The sequence below is a fragment of the Otolemur garnettii genome, unplaced genomic scaffold (genome assembly GCF_000181295.1).
Source record: "Otolemur garnettii isolate 467f Iridium unplaced genomic scaffold, OtoGar3 scaffold00005, whole genome shotgun sequence".
NCBI classification, from domain to species: domain Eukaryota; kingdom Metazoa; phylum Chordata; class Mammalia; order Primates; family Galagidae; genus Otolemur; species Otolemur garnettii.
This window is the reverse complement of record NW_003852400.1, coordinates 18,191,395-18,197,297: the sequence shown is the minus strand read 5'-3', so window position 1 is coordinate 18,197,297 and position 5,903 is coordinate 18,191,395.

Below are 5,903 nucleotides of genomic sequence, written 5' to 3'. Positions count from 1 at the left end.
CAATAAAATTTTTTAAATTGTTACTTTATAGAGTATATTGAATTGTAATTTAACCTTCTTATAATGGCTTAAGAGTTAATTCAATAGTTAGTGAATGATTGATTCCCAGTCATGTGCTGGGAAATGTGTGAGGTGTTTGAGATGCAAAGATGACTGAAACACGGACTCCGTTCTCAAGGAACTGAGAATGCAGGAAAGCAAACATAAAATCAATATGAATTACAATTCATGTGCACGTTCAAGTCCAGGCAAGGTGTAGGGGAATTGGAGAAGTTTAGGGGAATTGGAGAAGGTGTTATTTCTCCTAAGAGGAAAGGTAAGAATAGACAATGATGGGTAAAAAAATGATAGCTATTTTCACTTTGGGGAGTGAAGTTTACACCTAGAGCCTCTATTTTCATTCATAAAACGAGAGACAAAGTCATCTGTTAAGAAAGATGGGGTGTGGGAATTGCTGTTGTGAGGAATGTTGCTAACTCAAAACAAGTATTGGGTACTATTTGGGCTCAGGTGAGATCAGAAATTTTGCATATGGGGCGGCACCTGTGGCTCAGTGGTTAGGGCACCAGCCCCATATACCGAGGGTGGCAGGTTCGAACCGGGTCAAACTGCAACAAAAAAATAGCTGGGCACTGTGGTGGGAGCCTGTAGTCCCAGCTACTAGGGAGGCTGAGGTAAGAGAATTGCCTAAGCCCAGGAGTTGGAGGTTGCTGTGTGCTGTGGCGTCATAGCACTCTACCCAGGGCAACATAGTGAGACTCTGTCTCAAAAAAAACTAATGCTGACTTGGATGCAATATGCTCAATCAGGCAACAATCATCTAATAATGCACAACAAAATGCACAACAAAAGAAAAGATAGACCAAAGGACCAATCAGAGCTGCAGAATGTAGTCTAACACAGAAAAATAAGAGGGAAAAACCATTAAATTAGTTGTGGGTTTTGCAATTCCCAAGGAAATATGGGTCAAGGCCAGGATCATCATTGATGGCTAACATCACCAAATGCTGGACAACAGACTGTGTTTACCTTCTAAAGAAGGGCCTTAGCATGAAGTATTCCTACCAAAACAATAAACTGAATCCAAGCATGCCTATCACGGAATTACCAGTTTATAAAAACACAAAAATAGGGAAAAGAGGAACATGATAAAGTACATCGCGGGGGTGACCAGGAAAATACAGACGGTGGAAAACTTAACAGGACAAACAATCCAGTTTCGGTGGGAAGTAAGTTGCAATAAAGAAAAAAGAGAGGGAGAAGGAATGCATGGATTTAAAAGAGACTTAGGATATATATCAGCAAATTGCAATATATGAATCTGATTCAAACAAACAAAACTATGAAACAATAAGATAAATTATTTCCTGGGTGCTTGATAATATTAAGTTATTGTTAATTTTAGGTATGATCATGGACTTGCAATATTTTTAAATAAAGTATCTACTAGGGATTTATTGTTAGATATTTATAAATAAAATGATCTGACATAAAATAATTCATTTGAGGGGAAAAGCATATATGAAACAAGGTTGGCCAAGAGGGATCTTTGGGATATAAAATTTTATTCTACTTTCTAAAATTTTATTCTACTTTTATTCTGCTTTCTCTATTTTTATGTTTGAAAATTTCCATTATAAAACATACAACAACAAAAAAAGTAGAAGAAAGAAAATCCATAGGAGATGATTAATGAGTCAAAGGCAAAGTAAGAGCATTAAAGGATTGAAAGGTGGTCTTGTCTTGTAGAAGCCAAAGAGTAGGTACAGCATAAGGGAATGAGAATTTAAGAGCTAACGTCTGGCTCGTTGCCTGTGGCTTAAGCAGCTAAGGTGCCAGCCACATACATCTAAGGTGGTGGGTTTGAATCCAGCCCGGGCCCACCAAAACAACAATGATGGCTGCAACCAAAAAATAGCCAGGTGCTGTTCTGGGCGCCTGTGGTCCCAGCTACTTGGGAGGCGGAGGCAGGAGACTCGCTTGAGCCCAGGAGTTGAAGGTTGCTATGAGCTGTGATGCCATAGCACTCTACCTTGGGGGATAGCTTGAGGCTCTGTCTAAAAAAAAAAAAAAAAAAAAAAAGGGCTAATGTCTACTGTACAGGGTTCAGGTTGCCACAGAAGTGATGTCTTAGTGTCTGGGTCATTGCTGGCTGTGGAAAGCATGGATAGTGATGATAGGAACTGTGTGGATAATTCCAAGAGCCAAGAGCCCAGATCTGCATTAAAGAAGAAAATAAGGAGGGTGCTATATCCAGATCACTATGACAGATGCCAATTATGAGAGTGTGCCCTTTTCTAATTAGTGGCATTGTGCCTCTGTTTTAGGGATTGTCAGTTCTCCAGCATAGGTTAGACTAGAATGGTTTTATGAGAGTTGCTGTAAATCTGTGTGGCACAAAGTAGTCGTTTCCCTCATTGCTTATTGGCATTTCTGATTTCTTCCATATTTGAAGTGAAGAATAATGATTTCAGACATTTAATCATTAGAGATGTGTACCTCAGCTACATTGTGGATAAGGAATGGTGTGTCATGATCTTCCTAGTCTTTAGGGATGACATGTGGCATGGAAATTGTCACTTCATCTCAAAAGGCATGTTTTTTCTTTACTTACAAAAAATTATTCCAAAATTAGAGAATTTTTTCTTTCTTTCTTTCTTTTTTTTTGGAGACAGAGTCTCAAGCTGTCGCCCTGAGTAGAGTGCTGTAGCATCACAGCTCTTAGCAACCTCAAACTCTTGGGCTTAAGAGATTCTCTTGCCTCAGCCTCTCAAGTAGCTGGGACTACAGGTACCCACTACAATGCCCGGCTATTTTTTGTTGCAGCTGTCATTGTTGTTTAGCTGGCCCAGGCCGAGCTTGAACCTGCCACCCTCAGTGTATGTGGCCAATGCCCTACCCATTGAGCTATGGGCACTGCCTACAGAGTTATTTTTCAAGCAAAGTTCTTTTCTTTTGGAAGTATAATTTTCCAGTGGAAGTACATGTTTGTACTAAATTGTTTCCATTGTTTATTTCTAGATCCTCAAAGAATGGTTTGAAAAGCAGAAATAGATCTTTATGACTGTTTAGTCATTTGTGTTACAAAAAATTATGTAAAACAAAGTTTAGCATACCTTTTAAACATAATTGTAAGTTGTGTGATTTTATAACATTCCCAAGATAATGTCTTCATTAGAAAATTAACTTACTTTTGAGGCTGTTGTGCAAGATTGACAATTCTTTCCAACACATTCTACAAGAAAAAGAAATTAAGTGTAAAAATGTAAATCTAAAACCTATTTATTGCTCAGTTTTATATATAAATGAATTTCCTTTGGTCATTCCTGTTTTAAGCCATATTCATCATACTCCAGCACTTTACTTCATTATTTTGATGTATCTAGATACTTTTCCCATTGGTACTATTTAACTCCTAACTCTTATCTTAATCCTTAATCTTTTCTCCTTTTACTTGGGAAAACATGAAATTACATCATCCACCTTTGACAAGTCAAGCTCTGAAAAACAACTTTCAAAACACAGTAAGGAAAAACACATTGGCAACATCATTCTATATTTAAAACATATTTTAGAAATCTCTTTTAGTAAATACCTTTGTTATTCAGCATGGTTTTGCAAGATATTCCTAGTTAACTAATTAGTCCTTTAAATATTAACACATGTAATTCCCTGTCTTGTTTTGCCACAAGCTTTAAAAACCTATCCCAAGCAAGGATTTTATTCTTCTTTTGTGAAAAAATAAATAGTATGATTTATATTTGAAAGTTCTAGAATAAAAACTGTGAGTTTGGAAAAAAGCATTTTGATAGCTCGATTTATTACTGAAAAATCTCCTTAACGAAAGGGTCTGGAGAATTAATGTCCTAGTTGTTTTGTGATACAGTAATAAGAAAGTCACTCTCTCTGTTATTTTGGGGACAGAGTTACAGGTTCAGGGGGAAAAGTCAGACTTTTCTTTTTAATTCCAATTTGTTTGATTAGATATAGATCTAATTTAGCTGGAGAAAAAACTTACAATCTACTTTTCATATTAAGTCCTACTTAATGTTACTTCTTCCTATCCCAAAGTATCCTTGATATCCTCTGGCAAAGTTGAGTGAAAGAAAAGGTCAGGTAAAGCTTAAAGATTCTATGGCCTCAAAGTGGACAAGGACTGATGGCCTCAGGCTTTCAGGAGGCAGGAGCCCGGAAAGAAACAGAAGGCCACTATTCTCTAAACTCTATTTGCTTCCCACAGCTTTTTTTTTTTTTTTTTGTAAACTAAAGTTTTTGTTCTGGAATTATTTCAGATTTATAGAAAAAAATTGAAAATTATGAATTCCTGTATGCCCCTCACTCAGTTTCCCCATTTGCTAGTATCTTACACTACCACAGTACATTTATCAAAACTAAGAAACTAACACTGGCTCTAAGCTACAGATTTTATGATTCCACCAGTTGTGATGGTAATGTCCTTTAGGTAATGTCCTTTTCTGTTCCAAGATCCCATACAGGATACACATACCCTGTTTCCTCTGGTCTCTGACAGTTTCTCAGCCTTTCTTTGTTTTTGGTGACCTTGACAGTTTCCAAGAATACTGGTCAGATATTTTCAGAATGCCCCTCAGTTTGGATTTGTCTGATATTTTTCCTCATGATCAAACTAAGGATATGAGTTTTGGCAAAGAACACCGCCCAGGTGAATTTCCCTCCTGAAGACATGACAGTGAACGGCCTAATCTGGTTCCATAGTAGAAGCTTAGATTCAGCTTTTGTGTAATTAACTAGCTAGCTCTTTAATAATCATGCTTGCCTTTTTTGGAAAACCAATGAGAACACACCTGACTGATGTGCTACATGAAACAATAGGTTCTTTTTTTCTTTTTTCATTCTTTTTCCCAAAGAAAGAAGTACTAGCTATTTCCACAGCAATATCAGGTACCAGATTCTTCACCTAACAGCCTGGTGTTTGTGCATTTGTTCTCTGTTATATCCTCTTGATTACATTTTTCATGACATCTGCAGCATCCTTCTCTCCTAATTCTCTTGGAACATCTCTGGCCATTCTTTCTAAGTTTCCTTGACTAATTACACTTCCAGTAATGTGTGAAACACTGTTATTTCATAAAGTCCATCTGTGATTCTCTTCCATGAAGGATCATAATTTCAAATGCCCAGAAATGATTGGCATCAAAATATATGACACAAAATATCAAAATAAAACTTTCAAGAAGTATGGAGAATCCTCAAAGGACTCAAATTAGACCTCCTATTTGGTCCTGGAATCCCATTACGAGGCATCTACTCAGAAGAAAAAAACCATTTTATTATAAGGACATTTGCACTAGATTGTTTATTGCAGCCCAATTTACAATCATCAAGATACAGAAACAACCTAAACATCACCAATCAGGAATGGATTAACAAACTGTGGTATATGTATACCATGGAATACTATTCAGCCATAAAAAAGATGAGGACTTCACATCTTTTGTATTAACCTGGATGGAGTTGAAAGTATCATAAGAATAGAAATGAGGGCTCAGTGCCTGTGGCTCAAGTGGCTAAGGTGCCAGCACATATACCTAAGGTGGCGGGTTCGAATCTAGCCCAGCCCACCAGAAAAAATGACAGCTGCAACCAAAAATAGCCGGGCATTGTGGCGGGCACCTGTGGTCCCAGCTACTTGGGAGGCTGAGGCAGGACATTCGCTTGAGCCCAAGAGTTGGAGGTTGCTGTGAACTGTGATGCCATGCACTCTACCCAGGGGGACAGCTTGAGGCTCTGTTCTAAAAAAAAAAATAAATAAATAAAAAATAAATTAATTAAAGTGTCTCCTCACAGGCTCAGCGCCTGTGGCTCAGCCACATACACCTGAGCTGGCAGGTTCGAATCCAGCCTAGGCCTGCCAAACAACAATG